The sequence below is a fragment of the Tachysurus vachellii genome, chromosome 3 (genome assembly GCF_030014155.1).
Source record: "Tachysurus vachellii isolate PV-2020 chromosome 3, HZAU_Pvac_v1, whole genome shotgun sequence".
Lineage (NCBI taxonomy): Eukaryota > Metazoa > Chordata > Actinopteri > Siluriformes > Bagridae > Tachysurus > Tachysurus vachellii.
This window is the reverse complement of record NC_083462.1, coordinates 35,148,739-35,170,509: the sequence shown is the minus strand read 5'-3', so window position 1 is coordinate 35,170,509 and position 21,771 is coordinate 35,148,739. Positions and strand designations below refer to the sequence as shown.

The window sequence follows — 21,771 nt, the reverse complement described above, 5'->3', positions numbered from 1 at the left end:
GTCAGAGAAGTCTTGGCTTTGTTACAGTTGGAACTACAAAGCAACCTCCCCATCAAGTGCAAGATAAATGCCGAAAATAGGGTGCCAGTTTAAGGGATCGAATCAAACTCTGTGGCTTCTTGCTCTCTGAGTCTTGGGGCTTGGCAGTGCTGCTTTTGTCAAACCTGTTCCCTTCTATTAACTAGGATCAATTTGCTGCTTTTGTCAGAGAAGTCTTGGCTTTGTTACAGTTGGAACTACAAAGCAACCTCCCCATCGAGTGCAAGTTAAATGCCTAAAATAGGGTGCCAGTTTAAGGGATCAAATCAAACTCTGTGGCTTCTTGCTCTCTGATTGAGTCTTGGTGCATTGCAGTGCTGCTTCTGTCAAACCTTTTCCGTTATACTAATTAGGATTAATTTGCTGCTTTTTATCAGAGAAGTCTTGGCTTTCTTACAGTTGGAACTATAAAGCAACCTCCCCATCGAGGACCCGAAACACTGGCAGGCAAGTTGAGAGCAGTGCCCCTTTTGTCCGAGACGTCGTGGCCTTCTTAGAGTTGGAACTGGGCAGAAAACAGCCTCCCCGTCGGGGAATCGAACCCCGGTCTTCCGCGTGACAGGCGGAGATACTGTCCACTATACTAACGAGGAACACCTGTCCTGACAGTGGAAGGCTGCCGGCAACTGGGACTAGACTGCGCCTACCCCAGTGCAAGTTAAATGCCGAAAATAGGGTGCCAGGTTCAGAGATCAAATCAAACTGTGTAGCATCTTTCTCTCTGATTGAGTCTTGGGGCTTGGCAGTGCTGCTTCTGTCAAACCTGTTCCATTATATCAACTACAGTAGGATCAATTTGCTGCTTTTGTCAGAGAAGTCTTGGCTTTGTTACAGTTGGAACTACAAAGCAACCTCCCCATCAAGTGCAAGATAAATGCCGAAAATAGGGTGCCAGTTTAAGGGATCGAATCAAACTCTGTGGCTTCTTGCTCTCTGAGTCTTGGGGCTTGGCAGTGCTGCTTTTGTCAAACCTGTTCCCTTCTATTAACTAGGATCAATTTGCTGCTTTTGTCAGAGAAGTCTTGGCTTTGTTACAGTTGGAACTACAAAGCAACCTCCCCATCGAGTGCAAGTTAAATGCCTAAAATAGGGTGCCAGTTTAAGGGATCAAATCAAACTCTGTTGCTTCTTGCTCTCTGATTGAGTCTTGGTGCATTGCAGTGCTGCTTCTGTCAAACCTTTTCCGTTATACTAATTAGGATTAATTTGCTGCTTTTTATCAGAGAAGTCTTGGCTTTCTTACAGTTGGAACTATAAAGCAACCTCCCCATCGAGGACCCGAAACACTGGCAGGCAAGTTGAGAGCAGTGCCCCTTTTGTCCGAGACGTCGTGGCCTTCTTAGAGTTGGAACTGGGCAGAAAACAGCCTCCCCGTCGGGGAATCGAACCCCGGTCTTCCGCGTGACAGGCGGAGATACTGTCCACTATACTAACGAGGAACACCTGTCCTGACAGTGGAAGGCTGCCGGCAACTGGGACTAGACTGCGCCTGCCCCAGTGCAAGTTAAATGCCGAAAATAGGGTGCCAGGTTCAGAGATCAAATCAAACTGTGTAGCATCTTTCTCTCTGATTGAGTCTTGGGGCTTGGCAGTGCTGCTTCTGTCAAACCTGTTCCATTATATCAACTACAGTAGGATCAATTTGCTGCTTTTGTCAGAGAAGTCTTGGCTTTGTTACAGTTGGAACTACAAAGCAACCTCCCCATCAAGTGCAAGATAAATGCCGAAAATAGGGTGCCAGTTTAAGGGATCGAATCAAACTCTGTGGCTTCTTGCTCTCTGAGTCTTGGGGCTTGGCAGTGCTGCTTTTGTCAAACCTGTTCCATTATATCAACTACAGTAGGATCAATTTGCTGCTTTTGTCAGAGAAGTCTTGGCTTTGTTACAGTTGGAACTACAAAGCAACCTCCCCATCAAGTGCAAGATAAATGCCGAAAATAGGGTGCCAGTTTAAGGGATCGAATCAAACTCTGTGGCTTCTTGCTCTCTGAGTCTTGGGGCTTGGCAGTGCTGCTTTTGTCAAACCTGTTACCTTATATTAACTAGGATCAATTTGCTGCTTTTGTCAGAGAAGTCTTGGCTTTGTTACAGTTGGAACTACAAAGCAACCTCCCCATCAAGTGCAAGATAAATGCCGAAAATAGGGTGCCAGTTTAAGGGATCGAATCAAACTCTGTGGCTTCTTGCTCTCTGAGTCTTGGGGCTTGGCAGTGCTGCTTTTGTCAAACCTGTTCCCTTCTATTAACTAGGATCAATTTGCTGCTTTTGTCAGAGAAGTCTTGGCTTTGTTACAGTTGGAACTACAAAGCAACCTCCCCATCGAGTGCAAGTTAAATGCCTAAAATAGGGTGCCAGTTTAAGGGATCAAATCAAACTCTGTGGCTTCTTGCTCTCTGATTGAGTCTTGGTGCATGGCAGTGCTGCTTCTGTCAAACCTGTTCCGTTATACTAATTAGGATTAATTTGCTGCTTTTTATCAGAGAAGTCTTGGCTTTCTTACAGTTGGAACTATAAAGCAACCTCCCCATCGAGGACCCGAAACACTGGCAGGCAAGTTGAGAGCAGTGCCCCTTTTGTCCGAGACGTCGTGGCCTTCTTAGAGTTGGAACTGGGCAGAAAACAGCCTCCCCGTCGGGGAATCGAACCCCGGTCTTCCGCGTGACAGGCGGAGATACTGTCCACTATACTAACGAGGAACACCTGTCCTGACAGTGGAAGGCTGCCGGCAACTGGGACTAGACTGCGCCTGCCCCAGTGCAAGTTAAATGCCGAAAATAGGGTGCCAGGTTCAGAGATCAAATCAAACTGTGTAGCATCTTTCTCTCTGATTGAGTCTTGGGGCTTGGCAGTGCTGCTTCTGTCAAACCTGTTCCCTTATATCAACTACAGTAGGATCAATTTGCTGCTTTTGTCAGAGAAGTCTTGGCTTTGTTACAGTTGGAACTACAAAGCAACCTCCCCATCAAGTGCAAGATAAATGCCGAAAATAGGGTGCCAGTTTAAGGGATCGAATCAAACTCTGTGGCTTCTTGCTCTCTGAGTCTTGGGGCTTGGCAGTGCTGCTTTTGTCAAACCTGTTCCCTTCTATTAACTAGGATCAATTTGCTGCTTTTGTCAGAGAAGTCTTGGCTTTGTTACAGTTGGAACTACAAAGCAACCTCCCCATCGAGTGCAAGTTAAATGCCTAAAATAGGGTGCCAGTTTAAGGGATCAAATCAAACTCTGTGGCTTCTTGCTCTCTGATTGAGTCTTGGTGCATTGCAGTGCTGCTTCTGTCAAACCTTTTCCGTTATACTAATTAGGATTAATTTGCTGCTTTTTATCAGAGAAGTCTTGGCTTTCTTACAGTTGGAACTATAAAGCAACCTCCCCATCGAGGACCCGAAACACTGGCAGGCAAGTTGAGAGCAGTGCCCCTTTTGTCCGAGACGTCGTGGCCTTCTTAGAGTTGGAACTGGGCAGAAAACAGCCTCCCCGTCGGGGAATCGAACCCCGGTCTTCCGCGTGACAGGCGGAGATACTGTCCACTATACTAACGAGGAACACCTGTCCTGACAGTGGAAGGCTGCCGGCAACTGGGACTAGACTGCGCCTGCCCCAGTGCAAGTTAAATGCCGAAAATAGGGTGCCAGGTTCAGAGATCAAATCAAACTGTGTAGCATCTTTCTCTCTGATTGAGTCTTGGGGCTTGGCAGTGCTGCTTCTGTCAAACCTGTTCCATTATATCAACTACAGTAGGATCAATTTGCTGCTTTTGTCAGAGAAGTCTTGGCTTTGTTACAGTTGGAACTACAAAGCAACCTCCCCATCAAGTGCAAGATAAATGCCGAAAATAGGGTGCCAGTTTAAGGGATCGAATCAAACTCTGTGGCTTCTTGCTCTCTGAGTCTTGGGGCTTGGCAGTGCTGCTTTTGTCAAACCTGTTCCATTATATCAACTACAGTAGGATCAATTTGCTGCTTTTGTCAGAGAAGTCTTGGCTTTGTTACAGTTGGAACTACAAAGCAACCTCCCCATCAAGTGCAAGATAAATGCCGAAAATAGGGTGCCAGTTTAAGGGATCGAATCAAACTCTGTGGCTTCTTGCTCTCTGAGTCTTGGGGCTTGGCAGTGCTGCTTTTGTCAAACCTGTTCCCTTCTATTAACTAGGATCAATTTGCTGCTTTTGTCAGAGAAGTCTTGGCTTTGTTACAGTTGGAACTACAAAGCAACCTCCCCATCGAGTGCAAGTTAAATGCCTAAAATAGGGTGCCAGTTTAAGGGATCAAATCAAACTCTGTGGCTTCTTGCTCTCTGATTGAGTCTTGGTGCATGGCAGTGCTGCTTCTGTCAAACCTGTTCCATTATATCAACTACAGTAGGATCAATTTGCTGCTTTTGTCAGAGAAGTCTTGGCTTTGTTACAGTTGGAACTACAAAGCAACCTCCCCATCAAGTGCAAGATAAATGCCGAAAATAGGGTGCCAGTTTAAGGGATCGAATCAAACTCTGTGGCTTCTTGCTCTCTGAGTCTTGGGGCTTGGCAGTGCTGCTTTTGTCAAACCTGTTCCCTTATATTAACTAGGATCAATTTGCTGCTTTTGTCAGAGAAGTCTTGGCTTTGTTACAGTTGGAACTACAAAGCAACCTCCCCATCGAGTGCAAGTTAAATGCCTAAAATAGGGTGCCAGTTTAAGGGATCAAATCAAACTCTGTTGCTTCTTGCTCTCTGATTGAGTCTTGGTGCATTGCAGTGCTGCTTCTGTCAAACCTTTTCCGTTATACTAATTAGGATTAATTTGCTGCTTTTTATCAGAGAAGTCTTGGCTTTCTTACAGTTGGAACTATAAAGCAACCTCCCCATCGAGGACCCGAAACACTGGCAGGCAAGTTGAGAGCAGTGCCCCTTTTGTCCGAGACGTCGTGGCCTTCTTAGAGTTGGAACTGGGCAGAAAACAGCCTCCCCGTCGGGGAATCGAACCCCGGTCTTCCGCGTGACAGGCGGAGATACTGTCCACTATACTAACGAGGAACACCTGTCCTGACAGTGGAAGGCTGCCGGCAACTGGGACTAGACTGCGCCTGCCCCAGTGCAAGTTAAATGCCGAAAATAGGGTGCCAGGTTCAGAGATCAAATCAAACTGTGTAGCATCTTTCTCTCTGATTGAGTCTTGGGGCTTGGCAGTGCTGCTTCTGTCAAACCTGTTCCCTTATATTAACTAGGATCAATTTGCTGCTTTTGTCAGAGAAGTCTTGGCTTTGTTACAGTTGGAACTACAAAGCAACCTCCCCATCAAGTGCAAGATAAATGCCGAAAATAGGGTGCCAGTTTAAGGGATCGAATCAAACTCTGTGGCTTCTTGCTCTCTGAGTCTTGGGGCTTGGCAGTGCTGCTTTTGTCAAACCTGTTCCATTATATCAACTACAGTAGGATCAATTTGCTGCTTTTGTCAGAGAAGTCTTGGCTTTGTTACAGTTGGAACTACAAAGCAACCTCCCCATCAAGTGCAAGATAAATGCCGAATATAAGGTGCCAGTTTATGGGATCGAATCAAACTCTGTGGCTTCTTGCTCTCTGAGTCTTGGGGCTTGGCAGTGCTGCTTTTGTCAAACCTGTTCCCTTCTATTAACTAGGATCAATTTGCTGCTTTTGTCAGAGAAGTCTTGGCTTTGTTACAGTTGGAACTACAAAGCAACCTCCCCATCGAGTGCAAGTTAAATGCCTAAAATAGGGTGCCAGTTTAAGGGATCAAATCAAACTCTGTGGCTTCTTGCTCTCTGATTGAGTCTTGGTGCATTGCAGTGCTGCTTCTGTCAAACCTTTTCCGTTATACTAATTAGGATTAATTTGCTGCTTTTTATCAGAGAAGTCTTGGCTTTCTTACAGTTGGAACTATAAAGCAACCTCCCCATCGAGGACCCGAAACACTGGCAGGCAAGTTGAGAGCAGTGCCCCTTTTGTCCGAGACGTCGTGGCCTTCTTAGAGTTGGAACTGGGCAGAAAACAGCCTCCCCGTCGGGGAATCGAACCCCGGTCTTCCGCGTGACAGGCGGAGATACTGTCCACTATACTAACGAGGAACACCTGTCCTGACAGTGGAAGGCTGCCGGCAACTGGGACTAGACTGCGCCTGCCCCAGTGCAAGTTAAATGCCGAAAATAGGGTGCCAGGTTCAGAGATCAAATCAAACTGTGTAGCATCTTTCTCTCTGATTGAGTCTTGGGGCTTGGCAGTGCTGCTTCTGTCAAACCTGTTCCCTTATATTAACTAGGATCAATTTGCTGCTTTTGTCAGAGAAGTCTTGGCTTTGTTACAGTTGGAACTACAAAGCAACCTCCCCATCAAGTGCAAGATAAATGCCGAAAATAGGGTGCCAGTTTAAGGGATCGAATCAAACTCTGTGGCTTCTTGCTCTCTGAGTCTTGGGGCTTGGCAGTGCTGCTTTTGTCAAACCTGTTCCATTATATCAACTACAGTAGGATCAATTTGCTGCTTTTGTCAGAGAAGTCTTGGCTTTGTTACAGTTGGAACTACAAAGCAACCTCCCCATCAAGTGCAAGATAAATGCCGAATATAAGGTGCCAGTTTATGGGATCGAATCAAACTCTGTGGCTTCTTGCTCTCTGAGTCTTGGGGCTTGGCAGTGCTGCTTTTGTCAAACCTGTTCCCTTCTATTAACTAGGATCAATTTGCTGCTTTTGTCAGAGAAGTCTTGGCTTTGTTACAGTTGGAACTACAAAGCAACCTCCCCATCGAGTGCAAGTTAAATGCCTAAAATAGGGTGCCAGTTTAAGGGATCAAATCAAACTCTGTTGCTTCTTGCTCTCTGATTGAGTCTTGGTGCATTGCAGTGCTGCTTCTGTCAAACCTTTTCCGTTATACTAATTAGGATTAATTTGCTGCTTTTTATCAGAGAAGTCTTGGCTTTCTTACAGTTGGAACTATAAAGCAACCTCCCCATCGAGGACCCGAAACACTGGCAGGCAAGTTGAGAGCAGTGCCCCTTTTGTCCGAGACGTCGTGGCCTTCTTAGAGTTGGAACTGGGCAGAAAACAGCCTCCCCGTCGGGGAATCGAACCCCGGTCTTCCGCGTGACAGGCGGAGATACTGTCCACTATACTAACGAGGAACACCTGTCCTGACAGTGGAAGGCTGCCGGCAACTGGGACTAGACTGCGCCTGCCCCAGTGCAAGTTAAATGCCGAAAATAGGGTGCCAGGTTCAGAGATCAAATCAAACTGTGTAGCATCTTTCTCTCTGATTGAGTCTTGGGGCTTGGCAGTGCTGCTTCTGTCAAACCTGTTCCATTATATCAACTACAGTAGGATCAATTTGCTGCTTTTGTCAGAGAAGTCTTGGCTTTGTTACAGTTGGAACTACAAAGCAACCTCCCCATCAAGTGCAAGATAAATGCCGAAAATAGGGTGCCAGTTTAAGGGATCGAATCAAACTCTGTGGCTTCTTGCTCTCTGAGTCTTGGGGCTTGGCAGTGCTGCTTTTGTCAAACCTGTTCCCTTCTATTAACTAGGATCAATTTGCTGCTTTTGTCAGAGAAGTCTTGGCTTTGTTACAGTTGGAACTACAAAGCAACCTCCCCATCGAGTGCAAGTTAAATGCCTAAAATAGGGTGCCAGTTTAAGGGATCAAATCAAACTCTGTTGCTTCTTGCTCTCTGATTGAGTCTTGGTGCATTGCAGTGCTGCTTCTGTCAAACCTTTTCCGTTATACTAATTAGGATTAATTTGCTGCTTTTTATCAGAGAAGTCTTGGCTTTCTTACAGTTGGAACTATAAAGCAACCTCCCCATCGAGGACCCGAAACACTGGCAGGCAAGTTGAGAGCAGTGCCCCTTTTGTCCGAGACGTCGTGGCCTTCTTAGAGTTGGAACTGGGCAGAAAACAGCCTCCCCGTCGGGGAATCGAACCCCGGTCTTCCGCGTGACAGGCGGAGATACTGTCCACTATACTAACGAGGAACACCTGTCCTGACAGTGGAAGGCTGCCGGCAACTGGGACTAGACTGCGCCTGCCCCAGTGCAAGTTAAATGCCGAAAATAGGGTGCCAGGTTCAGAGATCAAATCAAACTGTGTAGCATCTTTCTCTCTGATTGAGTCTTGGGGCTTGGCAGTGCTGCTTCTGTCAAACCTGTTCCATTATATCAACTACAGTAGGATCAATTTGCTGCTTTTGTCAGAGAAGTCTTGGCTTTGTTACAGTTGGAACTACAAAGCAACCTCCCCATCAAGTGCAAGATAAATGCCGAAAATAGGGTGCCAGTTTAAGGGATCGAATCAAACTCTGTGGCTTCTTGCTCTCTGAGTCTTGGGGCTTGGCAGTGCTGCTTTTGTCAAACCTGTTCCATTATATCAACTACAGTAGGATCAATTTGCTGCTTTTGTCAGAGAAGTCTTGGCTTTGTTACAGTTGGAACTACAAAGCAACCTCCCCATCAAGTGCAAGATAAATGCCGAATATAAGGTGCCAGTTTATGGGATCGAATCAAACTCTGTGGCTTCTTGCTCTCTGAGTCTTGGGGCTTGGCAGTGCTGCTTTTGTCAAACCTGTTCCCTTCTATTAACTAGGATCAATTTGCTGCTTTTGTCAGAGAAGTCTTGGCTTTGTTACAGTTGGAACTACAAAGCAACCTCCCCATCGAGTGCAAGTTAAATGCCTAAAATAGGGTGCCAGTTTAAGGGATCAAATCAAACTCTGTGGCTTCTTGCTCTCTGATTGAGTCTTGGTGCATGGCAGTGCTGCTTCTGTCAAACCTGTTCCGTTATACTAATTAGGATTAATTTGCTGCTTTTTATCAGAGAAGTCTTGGCTTTCTTACAGTTGGAACTATAAAGCAACCTCCCCATCGAGGACCCGAAACACTGGCAGGCAAGTTGAGAGCAGTGCCCCTTTTGTCCGAGACGTCGTGGCCTTCTTAGAGTTGGAACTGGGCAGAAAACAGCCTCCCCGTCGGGGAATCGAACCCCGGTCTTCCGCGTGACAGGCGGAGATACTGTCCACTATACTAACGAGGAACACCTGTCCTGACAGTGGAAGGCTGCCGGCAACTGGGACTAGACTGCGCCTGCCCCAGTGCAAGTTAAATGCCGAAAATAGGGTGCCAGGTTCAGAGATCAAATCAAACTGTGTAGCATCTTTCTCTCTGATTGAGTCTTGGGGCTTGGCAGTGCTGCTTCTGTCAAACCTGTTCCCTTATATTAACTAGGATCAATTTGCTGCTTTTGTCAGAGAAGTCTTGGCTTTGTTACAGTTGGAACTACAAAGCAACCTCCCCATCAAGTGCAAGATAAATGCCGAAAATAGGGTGCCAGTTTAAGGGATCGAATCAAACTCTGTGGCTTCTTGCTCTCTGAGTCTTGGGGCTTGGCAGTGCTGCTTTTGTCAAACCTGTTCCATTATATCAACTACAGTAGGATCAATTTGCTGCTTTTGTCAGAGAAGTCTTGGCTTTGTTACAGTTGGAACTACAAAGCAACCTCCCCATCAAGTGCAAGATAAATGCCGAATATAAGGTGCCAGTTTATGGGATCGAATCAAACTCTGTGGCTTCTTGCTCTCTGAGTCTTGGGGCTTGGCAGTGCTGCTTTTGTCAAACCTGTTCCCTTCTATTAACTAGGATCAATTTGCTGCTTTTGTCAGAGAAGTCTTGGCTTTGTTACAGTTGGAACTACAAAGCAACCTCCCCATCGAGTGCAAGTTAAATGCCTAAAATAGGGTGCCAGTTTAAGGGATCAAATCAAACTCTGTGGCTTCTTGCTCTCTGATTGAGTCTTGGTGCATGGCAGTGCTGCTTCTGTCAAACCTGTTCCGTTATACTAATTAGGATTAATTTGCTGCTTTTTATCAGAGAAGTCTTGGCTTTCTTACAGTTGGAACTATAAAGCAACCTCCCCATCGAGGACCCGAAACACTGGCAGGCAAGTTGAGAGCAGTGCCCCTTTTGTCCGAGACGTCGTGGCCTTCTTAGAGTTGGAACTGGGCAGAAAACAGCCTCCCCGTCGGGGAATCGAACCCCGGTCTTCCGCGTGACAGGCGGAGATACTGTCCACTATACTAACGAGGAACACCTGTCCTGACAGTGGAAGGCTGCCGGCAACTGGGACTAGACTGCGCCTGCCCCAGTGCAAGTTAAATGCCGAAAATAGGGTGCCAGGTTCAGAGATCAAATCAAACTGTGTAGCATCTTTCTCTCTGATTGAGTCTTGGGGCTTGGCAGTGCTGCTTCTGTCAAACCTGTTCCATTATATCAACTACAGTAGGATCAATTTGCTGCTTTTGTCAGAGAAGTCTTGGCTTTGTTACAGTTGGAACTACAAAGCAACCTCCCCATCAAGTGCAAGATAAATGCCGAAAATAGGGTGCCAGTTTAAGGGATCGAATCAAACTCTGTGGCTTCTTGCTCTCTGAGTCTTGGGGCTTGGCAGTGCTGCTTTTGTCAAACCTGTTCCCTTCTATTAACTAGGATCAATTTGCTGCTTTTGTCAGAGAAGTCTTGGCTTTGTTACAGTTGGAACTACAAAGCAACCTCCCCATCGAGTGCAAGTTAAATGCCTAAAATAGGGTGCCAGTTTAAGGGATCAAATCAAACTCTGTGGCTTCTTGCTCTCTGATTGAGTCTTGGTGCATTGCAGTGCTGCTTCTGTCAAACCTTTTCCGTTATACTAATTAGGATTAATTTGCTGCTTTTTATCAGAGAAGTCTTGGCTTTCTTACAGTTGGAACTATAAAGCAACCTCCCCATCGAGGACCCGAAACACTGGCAGGCAAGTTGAGAGCAGTGCCCCTTTTGTCCGAGACGTCGTGGCCTTCTTAGAGTTGGAACTGGGCAGAAAACAGCCTCCCCGTCGGGGAATCGAACCCCGGTCTTCCGCGTGACAGGCGGAGATACTGTCCACTATACTAACGAGGAACACCTGTCCTGACAGTGGAAGGCTGCCGGCAACTGGGACTAGACTGCGCCTGCCCCAGTGCAAGTTAAATGCCGAAAATAGGGTGCCAGGTTCAGAGATCAAATCAAACTGTGTAGCATCTTTCTCTCTGATTGAGTCTTGGGGCTTGGCAGTGCTGCTTCTGTCAAACCTGTTCCATTATATCAACTACAGTAGGATCAATTTGCTGCTTTTGTCAGAGAAGTCTTGGCTTTGTTACAGTTGGAACTACAAAGCAACCTCCCCATCAAGTGCAAGATAAATGCCGAAAATAGGGTGCCAGTTTAAGGGATCGAATCAAACTCTGTGGCTTCTTGCTCTCTGAGTCTTGGGGCTTGGCAGTGCTGCTTTTGTCAAACCTGTTCCCTTCTATTAACTAGGATCAATTTGCTGCTTTTGTCAGAGAAGTCTTGGCTTTGTTACAGTTGGAACTACAAAGCAACCTCCCCATCGAGTGCAAGTTAAATGCCTAAAATAGGGTGCCAGTTTAAGGGATCAAATCAAACTCTGTGGCTTCTTGCTCTCTGATTGAGTCTTGGTGCATTGCAGTGCTGCTTCTGTCAAACCTTTTCCGTTATACTAATTAGGATTAATTTGCTGCTTTTTATCAGAGAAGTCTTGGCTTTCTTACAGTTGGAACTATAAAGCAACCTCCCCATCGAGGACCCGAAACACTGGCAGGCAAGTTGAGAGCAGTGCCCCTTTTGTCCGAGACGTCGTGGCCTTCTTAGAGTTGGAACTGGGCAGAAAACAGCCTCCCCGTCGGGGAATCGAACCCCGGTCTTCCGCGTGACAGGCGGAGATACTGTCCACTATACTAACGAGGAACACCTGTCCTGACAGTGGAAGGCTGCCGGCAACTGGGACTAGACTGCGCCTACCCCAGTGCAAGTTAAATGCCGAAAATAGGGTGCCAGGTTCAGAGATCAAATCAAACTGTGTAGCATCTTTCTCTCTGATTGAGTCTTGGGGCTTGGCAGTGCTGCTTCTGTCAAACCTGTTCCCTTATATTAACTAGGATCAATTTGCTGCTTTTGTCAGAGAAGTCTTGGCTTTGTTACAGTTGGAACTACAAAGCAACCTCCCCATCAAGTGCAAGATAAATGCCGAAAATAGGGTGCCAGTTTAAGGGATCGAATCAAACTCTGTGGCTTCTTGCTCTCTGAGTCTTGGGGCTTGGCAGTGCTGCTTTTGTCAAACCTGTTCCATTATATCAACTACAGTAGGATCAATTTGCTGCTTTTGTCAGAGAAGTCTTGGCTTTGTTACAGTTGGAACTACAAAGCAACCTCCCCATCAAGTGCAAGATAAATGCCGAATATATGGTGCCAGTTTATGGGATCGAATCAAACTCTGTGGCTTCTTGCTCTCTGAGTCTTGGGGCTTGGCAGTGCTGCTTTTGTCAAACCTGTTCCCTTCTATTAACTAGGATCAATTTGCTGCTTTTGTCAGAGAAGTCTTGGCTTTGTTACAGTTGGAACTACAAAGCAACCTCCCCATCGAGTGCAAGTTAAATGCCTAAAATAGGGTGCCAGTTTAAGGGATCAAATCAAACTCTGTTGCTTCTTGCTCTCTGATTGAGTCTTGGTGCATTGCAGTGCTGCTTCTGTCAAACCTTTTCCGTTATACTAATTAGGATTAATTTGCTGCTTTTTATCAGAGAAGTCTTGGCTTTCTTACAGTTGGAACTATAAAGCAACCTCCCCATCGAGGACCCGAAACACTGGCAGGCAAGTTGAGAGCAGTGCCCCTTTTGTCCGAGACGTCGTGGCCTTCTTAGAGTTGGAACTGGGCAGAAAACAGCCTCCCCGTCGGGGAATCGAACCCCGGTCTTCCGCGTGACAGGCGGAGATACTGTCCACTATACTAACGAGGAACACCTGTCCTGACAGTGGAAGGCTGCCGGCAACTGGGACTAGACTGCGCCTGCCCCAGTGCAAGTTAAATGCCGAAAATAGGGTGCCAGGTTCAGAGATCAAATCAAACTGTGTAGCATCTTTCTCTCTGATTGAGTCTTGGGGCTTGGCAGTGCTGCTTCTGTCAAACCTGTTCCATTATATCAACTACAGTAGGATCAATTTGCTGCTTTTGTCAGAGAAGTCTTGGCTTTGTTACAGTTGGAACTACAAAGCAACCTCCCCATCAAGTGCAAGATAAATGCCGAAAATAGGGTGCCAGTTTAAGGGATCGAATCAAACTCTGTGGCTTCTTGCTCTCTGAGTCTTGGGGCTTGGCAGTGCTGCTTTTGTCAAACCTGTTCCCTTCTATTAACTAGGATCAATTTGCTGCTTTTGTCAGAGAAGTCTTGGCTTTGTTACAGTTGGAACTACAAAGCAACCTCCCCATCGAGTGCAAGTTAAATGCCTAAAATAGGGTGCCAGTTTAAGGGATCAAATCAAACTCTGTGGCTTCTTGCTCTCTGATTGAGTCTTGGTGCATTGCAGTGCTGCTTCTGTCAAACCTTTTCCGTTATACTAATTAGGATTAATTTGCTGCTTTTTATCAGAGAAGTCTTGGCTTTCTTACAGTTGGAACTATAAAGCAACCTCCCCATCGAGGACCCGAAACACTGGCAGGCAAGTTGAGAGCAGTGCCCCTTTTGTCCGAGACGTCGTGGCCTTCTTAGAGTTGGAACTGGGCAGAAAACAGCCTCCCCGTCGGGGAATCGAACCCCGGTCTTCCGCGTGACAGGCGGAGATACTGTCCACTATACTAACGAGGAACACCTGTCCTGACAGTGGAAGGCTGCCGGCAACTGGGACTAGACTGCGCCTGCCCCAGTGCAAGTTAAATGCCGAAAATAGGGTGCCAGGTTCAGAGATCAAATCAAACTGTGTAGCATCTTTCTCTCTGATTGAGTCTTGGGGCTTGGCAGTGCTGCTTCTGTCAAACCTGTTCCATTATATCAACTACAGTAGGATCAATTTGCTGCTTTTGTCAGAGAAGTCTTGGCTTTGTTACAGTTGGAACTACAAAGCAACCTCCCCATCAAGTGCAAGATAAATGCCGAAAATAGGGTGCCAGTTTAAGGGATCGAATCAAACTCTGTGGCTTCTTGCTCTCTGAGTCTTGGGGCTTGGCAGTGCTGCTTTTGTCAAACCTGTTCCCTTCTATTAACTAGGATCAATTTGCTGCTTTTGTCAGAGAAGTCTTGGCTTTGTTACAGTTGGAACTACAAAGCAACCTCCCCATCGAGTGCAAGTTAAATGCCTAAAATAGGGTGCCAGTTTAAGGGATCAAATCAAACTCTGTGGCTTCTTGCTCTCTGATTGAGTCTTGGTGCATGGCAGTGCTGCTTCTGTCAAACCTTTTCCGTTATACTAATTAGGATTAATTTGCTGCTTTTTATCAGAGAAGTCTTGGCTTTCTTACAGTTGGAACTATAAAGCAACCTCCCCATCGAGGACCCGAAACACTGGCAGGCAAGTTGAGAGCAGTGCCCCTTTTGTCCGAGACGTCGTGGCCTTCTTAGAGTTGGAACTGGGCAGAAAACAGCCTCCCCGTCGGGGAATCGAACCCCGGTCTTCCGCGTGACAGGCGGAGATACTGTCCACTATACTAACGAGGAACACCTGTCCTGACAGTGGAAGGCTGCCGGCAACTGGGACTAGACTGCGCCTGCCCCAGTGCAAGTTAAATGCCGAAAATAGGGTGCCAGGTTCAGAGATCAAATCAAACTGTGTAGCATCTTTCTCTCTGATTGAGTCTTGGGGCTTGGCAGTGCTGCTTCTGTCAAACCTGTTCCCTTATATTAACTAGGATCAATTTGCTGCTTTTGTCAGAGAAGTCTTGGCTTTGTTACAGTTGGAACTACAAAGCAACCTCCCCATCAAGTGCAAGATAAATGCCGAAAATAGGGTGCCAGTTTAAGGGATCGAATCAAACTCTGTGGCTTCTTGCTCTCTGAGTCTTGGGGCTTGGCAGTGCTGCTTTTGTCAAACCTGTTCCATTATATCAACTACAGTAGGATCAATTTGCTGCTTTTGTCAGAGAAGTCTTGGCTTTGTTACAGTTGGAACTACAAAGCAACCTCCCCATCAAGTGCAAGATAAATGCCGAATATAAGGTGCCAGTTTATGGGATCGAATCAAACTCTGTGGCTTCTTGCTCTCTGAGTCTTGGGGCTTGGCAGTGCTGCTTTTGTCAAACCTGTTCCCTTCTATTAACTAGGATCAATTTGCTGCTTTTGTCAGAGAAGTCTTGGCTTTGTTACAGTTGGAACTACAAAGCAACCTCCCCATCGAGTGCAAGTTAAATGCCTAAAATAGGGTGCCAGTTTAAGGGATCAAATCAAACTCTGTGGCTTCTTGCTCTCTGATTGAGTCTTGGTGCATTGCAGTGCTGCTTCTGTCAAACCTTTTCCGTTATACTAATTAGGATTAATTTGCTGCTTTTTATCAGAGAAGTCTTGGCTTTCTTACAGTTGGAACTATAAAGCAACCTCCCCATCGAGGACCCGAAACACTGGCAGGCAAGTTGAGAGCAGTGCCCCTTTTGTCCGAGACGTCGTGGCCTTCTTAGAGTTGGAACTGGGCAGAAAACAGCCTCCCCGTCGGGGAATCGAACCCCGGTCTTCCGCGTGACAGGCGGAGATACTGTCCACTATACTAACGAGGAACACCTGTCCTGACAGTGGAAGGCTGCCGGCAACTGGGACTAGACTGCGCCTGCCCCAGTGCAAGTTAAATGCCGAAAATAGGGTGCCAGGTTCAGAGATCAAATCAAACTGTGTAGCATCTTTCTCTCTGATTGAGTCTTGGGGCTTGGCAGTGCTGCTTCTGTCAAACCTGTTCCATTATATCAACTACAGTAGGATCAATTTGCTGCTTTTGTCAGAGAAGTCTTGGCTTTGTTACAGTTGGAACTACAAAGCAACCTCCCCATCAAGTGCAAGATAAATGCCGAAAATAGGGTGCCAGTTTAAGGGATCGAATCAAACTCTGTGGCTTCTTGCTCTCTGAGTCTTGGGGCTTGGCAGTGCTGCTTTTGTCAAACCTGTTCCCTTCTATTAACTAGGATCAATTTGCTGCTTTTGTCAGAGAAGTCTTGGCTTTGTTACAGTTGGAACTACAAAGCAACCTCCCCATCGAGTGCAAGTTAAATGCCTAAAATAGGGTGCCAGTTTAAGGGATCAAATCAAACTCTGTTGCTTCTTGCTCTCTGATTGAGTCTTGGTGCATTGCAGTGCTGCTTCTGTCAAACCTTTTCCGTTATACTAATTAGGATTAATTTGCTGCTTTTTATCAGAGAAGTCTTGGCTTTCTTACAGTTGGAACTATAAAGCAACCTCCCCATCGAGGACCCGAAACACTGGCAGGCAAGTTGAGAGCAGTGCCCCTTTTGTCCGAGACGTCGTGGCCTTCTTAGAGTTGGAACTGGGCAGAAAACAGCCTCCCCGTCGGGGAATCGAACCCCGGTCTTCCGCGTGACAGGCGGAGATACTGTCCACTATACTAACGAGGAACACCTGTCCTGACAGTGGAAGGCTGCCGGCAACTGGGACTAGACTGCGCCTGCCCCAGTGCAAGTTAAATGCCGAAAATAGGGTGCCAGGTTCAGAGATCAAATCAAACTGTGTAGCATCTTTCTCTCTGATTGAGTCTTGGGGCTTGGCAGTGCTGCTTCTGTCAAACCTGTTCCATTATATCAACTACAGTAGGATCAATTTGCTGCTTTTGTCAGAGAAGTCTTGGCTTTGTTACAGTTGGAACTACAAAGCAACCTCCCCATCAAGTGCAAGATAAATGCCGAAAATAGGGTGCCAGTTTAAGGGATCGAATCAAACTCTGTGGCTTCTTGCTCTCTGAGTCTTGGGGCTTGGCAGTGCTGCTTTTGTCAAACCTGTTCCATTATATCAACTACAGTAGGATCAATTTGCTGCTTTTGTCAGAGAAGTCTTGGCTTTGTTACAGTTGGAACTACAAAGCAACCTCCCCATCAAGTGCAAGATAAATGCCGAAAATAGGGTGCCAGTTTAAGGGATCGAATCAAACTCTGTGGCTTCTTGCTCTCTGAGTCTTGGGGCTTGGCAGTGCTGCTTTTGTCAAACCTGTTCCCTTCTATTAACTAGGATCAATTTGCTGCTTTTGTCAGAGAAGTCTTGGCTTTGTTACAGTTGGAACTACAAAGCAACCTCCCCATCGAGTGCAAGTTAAATGCCTAAAATAGGGTGCCAGTTTAAGGGATCAAATCAAACTCTGTTGCTTCTTGCTCTCTGATTGAGTCTTGGTGCATTGCAGTGCTGCTTCTGTCAAACCTTTTCCGTTATACTAATTAGGATTAATTTGCTGCTTTTTATCAGAGAAGTCTTGGCTTTCTTACAGTTGGAACTATAAAGCAACCTCCCCATCGAGGACCCGAAACACTGGCAGGCAAGTTGAGAGCAGTGCCCCTTTTGTCCGAGACGTCGTGGCCTTCTTAGAGTTGGAACTGGGCAGAAAACAGCCTCCCCGTCGGGGAATCGAACCCCGGTCTTCCGCGTGACAGGCGGAGATACTGTCCACTATACTAACGAGGAACACCTGTCCTGACAGTGGAAGGCTGCCGGCAACTGGGACTAGACTGCGCCTGCCCCAGTGCAAGTTAAATGCCGAAAATAGGGTGCCAGGTTCAGAGATCAAATCAAACTGTGTAGCATCTTTCTCTCTGATTGAGTCTTGGGGCTTGGCAGTGCTGCTTCTGTCAAACCTGTTCCATTATATCAACTACAGTAGGATCAATTTGCTGCTTTTGTCAGAGAAGTCTTGGCTTTGTTACAGTTGGAACTACAAAGCAACCTCCCCATCAAGTGCAAGATAAATGCCGAAAATAGGGTGCCAGTTTAAGGGATCGAATCAAACTCTGTGGCTTCTTGCTCTCTGAGTCTTGGGGCTTGGCAGTGCTGCTTTTGTCAAACCTGTTCCATTATATCAACTACAGTAGGATCAATTTGCTGCTTTTGTCAGAGAAGTCTTGGCTTTGTTACAGTTGGAACTACAAAGCAACCTCCCCATCAAGTGCAAGATAAATGCCGAATATAGGGTGCCAGTTTATGGGATCGAATCAAACTCTGTGGCTTCTTGCTCTCTGAGTCTTGGGGCTTGGCAGTGCTGCTTTTGTCAAACCTGTTCCCTTCTATTAACTAGGATCAATTTGCTGCTTTTGTCAGAGAAGTCTTGGCTTTGTTACAGTTGGAACTACAAAGCAACCTCCCCATCGAGTGCAAGTTAAATGCCTAAAATAGGGTGCCAGTTTAAGGGATCAAATCAAACTCTGTGGCTTCTTGCTCTCTGATTGAGTCTTGGTGCATGGCAGTGCTGCTTCTGTCAAACCTGTTCCGTTATACTAATTAGGATTAATTTGCTGCTTTTTATCAGAGAAGTCTTGGCTTTCTTACAGTTGGAACTATAAAGCAACCTCCCCATCGAGGACCCGAAACACTGGCAGGCAAGTTGAGAGCAGTGCCCCTTTTGTCCGAGACGTCGTGGCCTTCTTAGAGTTGGAACTGGGCAGAAAACAGCCTCCCCGTCGGGGAATCGAACCCCGGTCTTCCGCGTGACAGGCGGAGATACTGTCCACTATACTAACGAGGAACACCTGTCCTGACAGTGGAAGGCTGCCGGCAACTGGGACTAGACTGCGCCTGCCCCAGTGCAAGTTAAATGCCGAAAATAGGGTGCCAGGTTCAGAGATCAAATCAAACTGTGTAGCATCTTTCTCTCTGATTGAGTCTTGGGGCTTGGCAGTGCTGCTTCTGTCAAACCTGTTCCCTTATATCAACTACAGTAGGATCAATTTGCTGCTTTTGTCAGAGAAGTCTTGGCTTTGTTACAGTTGGAACTACAAAGCAACCTCCCCATCAAGTGCAAGATAAATGCCGAAAATAGGGTGCCAGTTTAAGGGATCGAATCAAACTCTGTGGCTTCTTGCTCTCTGAGTCTTGGGGCTTGGCAGTGCTGCTTTTGTCAAACCTGTTCCCTTCTATTAACTAGGATCAATTTGCTGCTTTTGTCAGAGAAGTCTTGGCTTTGTTACAGTTGGAACTACAAAGCAACCTCCCCATCGAGTGCAAGTTAAATGCCTAAAATAGGGTGCCAGTTTAAGGGATCAAATCAAACTCTGTTGCTTCTTGCTCTCTGATTGAGTCTTGGTGCATTGCAGTGCTGCTTCTGTCAAACCTTTTCCGTTATACTAATTAGGATTAATTTGCTGCTTTTTATCAGAGAAGTCTTGGCTTTCTTACAGTTGGAACTATAAAGCAACCTCCCCATCGAGGACCCGAAACACTGGCAGGCAAGTTGAGAGCAGTGCCCCTTTTGTCCGAGACGTCGTGGCCTTCTTAGAGTTGGAACTGGGCAGAAAACAGCCTCCCCGTCGGGGAATCGAACCCCGGTCTTCCGCGTGACAGGCGGAGATACTGTCCACTATACTAACGAGGAACACCTGTCCTGACAGTGGAAGGCTGCCGGCAACTGGGACTAGACTGCGCCTGCCCCAGTGCAAGTTAAATGCCGAAAATAGGGTGCCAGGTTCAGAGATCAAATCAAACTGTGTAGCATCTTTCTCTCTGATTGAGTCTTGGGGCTTGGCAGTGCTGCTTCTGTCAAACCTGTTCCATTATATCAACTACAGTAGGATCAATTTGCTGCTTTTGTCAGAGAAGTCTTGGCTTTGTTACAGTTGGAACTACAAAGCAACCTCCCCATCAAGTGCAAGATAAATGCCGAAAATAGGGTGCCAGTTTAAGGGATCGAATCAAACTCTGTGGCTTCTTGCTCTCTGAGTCTTGGGGCTTGGCAGTGCTGCTTTTGTCAAACCTGTTCCATTATATCAACTACAGTAGGATCAATTTGCTGCTTTTGTCAGAGAAGTCTTGGCTTTGTTACAGTTGGAACTACAAAGCAACCTCCCCATCAAGTGCAAGATAAATGCCGAAAATAGGGTGCCAGTTTAAGGGATCGAATCAAACTCTGTGGCTTCTTGCTCTCTGAGTCTTGGGGCTTGGCAGTGCTGCTTTTGTCAAACCTGTTCCCTTCTATTAACTAGGATCAATTTGCTGCTTTTGTCAGAGAAGTCTTGGCTTTGTTACAGTTGGAACTACAAAGCAACCTCCCCATCGAGTGCAAGTTAAATGCCTAAAATAGGGTGCCAGTTTAAGGGATCAAATCAAACTCTGTGGCTTCTTGCTCTCTGATTGAGTCTTGGTGCATGGCAGTGCTGCTTCTGTCAAACCTGTTCCGTTATACTAATTAGGATTAATTTGCTGCTTTTTATCAGAGAAGTCTTGGCTTTCTTACAGTTGGAACTATAAAGCAACCTCCCCATCGAGGACCCGAAACACTGGCAGGCAAGTTGAGAGCAGTGCCCCTTTTGTCCGAGACGTCGTGGCCTTCTTAGAGTTGGAACTGGGCAGAAAACAGCCTCCCCGTCGGGGAATCGAACCCCGGTCTTCCGCGTGACAGGCGGAGATACTGTCCACTATACTAACGAGGAACACCTGTCCTGACAGTGGAAGGCTGCCGGCAACTGGGACTAGACTGCGCCTGCCCCAGTGCAAGTTAAATGCCGAAAATAGGGTGCCAGGTTCAGAGATCAAATCAAACTGTGTAGCATCTTTCTCTCTGATTGAGTCTTGGGGCTTGGCAGTGCTGCTTCTGTCAAACCTGTTCCATTATATCAACTACAGTAGGATCAATTTGCTGCTTTTGTCAGAGAAGTCTTGGCTTTGTTACAGTTGGAACTACAAAGCAACCTCCCCATCAAGTGCAAGATAAATGCCGAAAATAGGGTGCCAGTTTAAGGGATCGAATCAAACTCTGTGGCTTCTTGCTCTCTGAGTCTTGGGGCTTGGCAGTGCTGCTTTTGTCAAACCTGTTCCATTATATCAACTACAGTAGGATCAATTTGCTGCTTTTGTCAGAGAAGTCTTGGCTTTGTTACAGTTGGAACTACAAAGCAACCTCCCCATCAAGTGCAAGATAAATGCCGAATATAAGGTGCCAGTTTATGGGATCGAATCAAACTCTGTGGCTTCTTGCTCTCTGAGTCTTGGGGCTTGGCAGTGCTGCTTTTGTCAAACCTGTTCCCTTCTATTAACTAGGATCAATTTGCTGCTTTTGTCAGAGAAGTCTTGGCTTTGTTACAGTTGGAACTACAAAGCAACCTCCCCATCGAGTGCAAGTTAAATGCCTAAAATAGGGTGCCAGTTTAAGGGATCAAATCAAACTCTGTGGCTTCTTGCTCTCTGATTGAGTCTTGGTGCATGGCAGTGCTGCTTCTGTCAATGTTCATTATATCAACTACGTAGGATATTTTGCTTTAGTAAGAGAGTTTGGTTTGTTACGTGGATACAAGCAACCTCCATCAAGTGAGATAACTTGAAAATAGGTGCCAGTACCTGTCACTTCCACCTGTTGCTTATGTCATGAGTCTTGGGGCTTGGCCATTGTGCTTTTGTCAAAACTGTATCCTTAAAAATAGATCAATTTCTGCTATTGTGAGAAGTCTTGGCTTTGTTCCATAAGGCCTCCCCGCACTCCCCATCGAGAGAAGATAAATGTAAACTAGGTGCCAGTTTAAGGGATCAAATCAAAACTTGTTGTTTTGCTTCTGATTGGTCTTGGATGCATTTGCAGTGCTTGATCTGTAAAAACTTTCGTTAATAATAATAGATTACTTTTCTGCTTTTTAACAGAGAAGTTCTAGGCATTCTTACGTTGGACTTAAGATCCCAAGGGGACAAAAACCTGAGGCAGTTGTCGCGTGCCATTTGTCGAGATTCGAGGCCATTTAGAGTTGGAACTGGGCAGGAAAACAGCCTCCCCGTCGGGG

General features: G+C 46.4%; 1 protein-coding gene and 21 non-coding genes across 23 annotated transcripts in view; 1 reads left to right on the top strand and 21 right to left on the bottom strand.

Moving 5' to 3' along the window:
- The window catches only part of LOC132843539 (NACHT, LRR and PYD domains-containing protein 3-like), a 924,649-nt gene that overhangs the window by 455,324 nt on the left and 447,554 nt on the right, over positions 1–21,771 (top strand). The gene's annotated exons all lie outside the window — the stretch shown is intronic.
- trnad-guc (transfer RNA aspartic acid (anticodon GUC)) lies at positions 561–632 on the bottom strand. The gene has a single exon. It is a non-coding gene; the product is annotated as a tRNA-Asp (tRNA).
- Positions 1,407–1,478, bottom strand: trnad-guc (transfer RNA aspartic acid (anticodon GUC)). Its single transcript has one exon. It is a non-coding gene; the product is annotated as a tRNA-Asp (tRNA).
- On the bottom strand, positions 2,664–2,735 carry trnad-guc (transfer RNA aspartic acid (anticodon GUC)). Its single transcript has one exon. It is a non-coding gene; the product is annotated as a tRNA-Asp (tRNA).
- Positions 3,510–3,581, bottom strand: trnad-guc (transfer RNA aspartic acid (anticodon GUC)). Its single transcript has one exon. It is a non-coding gene; the product is annotated as a tRNA-Asp (tRNA).
- On the bottom strand, positions 4,979–5,050 carry trnad-guc (transfer RNA aspartic acid (anticodon GUC)). Its single transcript has one exon. It is a non-coding gene; the product is annotated as a tRNA-Asp (tRNA).
- On the bottom strand, positions 6,028–6,099 carry trnad-guc (transfer RNA aspartic acid (anticodon GUC)). The gene has a single exon. It is a non-coding gene; the product is annotated as a tRNA-Asp (tRNA).
- trnad-guc (transfer RNA aspartic acid (anticodon GUC)) lies at positions 7,077–7,148 on the bottom strand. Its single transcript has one exon. It is a non-coding gene; the product is annotated as a tRNA-Asp (tRNA).
- trnad-guc (transfer RNA aspartic acid (anticodon GUC)) lies at positions 7,923–7,994 on the bottom strand. The gene has a single exon. It is a non-coding gene; the product is annotated as a tRNA-Asp (tRNA).
- trnad-guc (transfer RNA aspartic acid (anticodon GUC)) lies at positions 8,977–9,048 on the bottom strand. The gene has a single exon. It is a non-coding gene; the product is annotated as a tRNA-Asp (tRNA).
- Positions 10,026–10,097, bottom strand: trnad-guc (transfer RNA aspartic acid (anticodon GUC)). The gene has a single exon. It is a non-coding gene; the product is annotated as a tRNA-Asp (tRNA).
- Positions 10,872–10,943, bottom strand: trnad-guc (transfer RNA aspartic acid (anticodon GUC)). The gene has a single exon. It is a non-coding gene; the product is annotated as a tRNA-Asp (tRNA).
- trnad-guc (transfer RNA aspartic acid (anticodon GUC)) lies at positions 11,718–11,789 on the bottom strand. The gene has a single exon. It is a non-coding gene; the product is annotated as a tRNA-Asp (tRNA).
- On the bottom strand, positions 12,767–12,838 carry trnad-guc (transfer RNA aspartic acid (anticodon GUC)). The gene has a single exon. It is a non-coding gene; the product is annotated as a tRNA-Asp (tRNA).
- On the bottom strand, positions 13,613–13,684 carry trnad-guc (transfer RNA aspartic acid (anticodon GUC)). Its single transcript has one exon. It is a non-coding gene; the product is annotated as a tRNA-Asp (tRNA).
- Positions 14,459–14,530, bottom strand: trnad-guc (transfer RNA aspartic acid (anticodon GUC)). Its single transcript has one exon. It is a non-coding gene; the product is annotated as a tRNA-Asp (tRNA).
- trnad-guc (transfer RNA aspartic acid (anticodon GUC)) lies at positions 15,508–15,579 on the bottom strand. The gene has a single exon. It is a non-coding gene; the product is annotated as a tRNA-Asp (tRNA).
- Positions 16,354–16,425, bottom strand: trnad-guc (transfer RNA aspartic acid (anticodon GUC)). The gene has a single exon. It is a non-coding gene; the product is annotated as a tRNA-Asp (tRNA).
- On the bottom strand, positions 17,408–17,479 carry trnad-guc (transfer RNA aspartic acid (anticodon GUC)). Its single transcript has one exon. It is a non-coding gene; the product is annotated as a tRNA-Asp (tRNA).
- trnad-guc (transfer RNA aspartic acid (anticodon GUC)) lies at positions 18,462–18,533 on the bottom strand. The gene has a single exon. It is a non-coding gene; the product is annotated as a tRNA-Asp (tRNA).
- On the bottom strand, positions 19,308–19,379 carry trnad-guc (transfer RNA aspartic acid (anticodon GUC)). Its single transcript has one exon. It is a non-coding gene; the product is annotated as a tRNA-Asp (tRNA).
- trnad-guc (transfer RNA aspartic acid (anticodon GUC)) lies at positions 20,362–20,433 on the bottom strand. Its single transcript has one exon. It is a non-coding gene; the product is annotated as a tRNA-Asp (tRNA).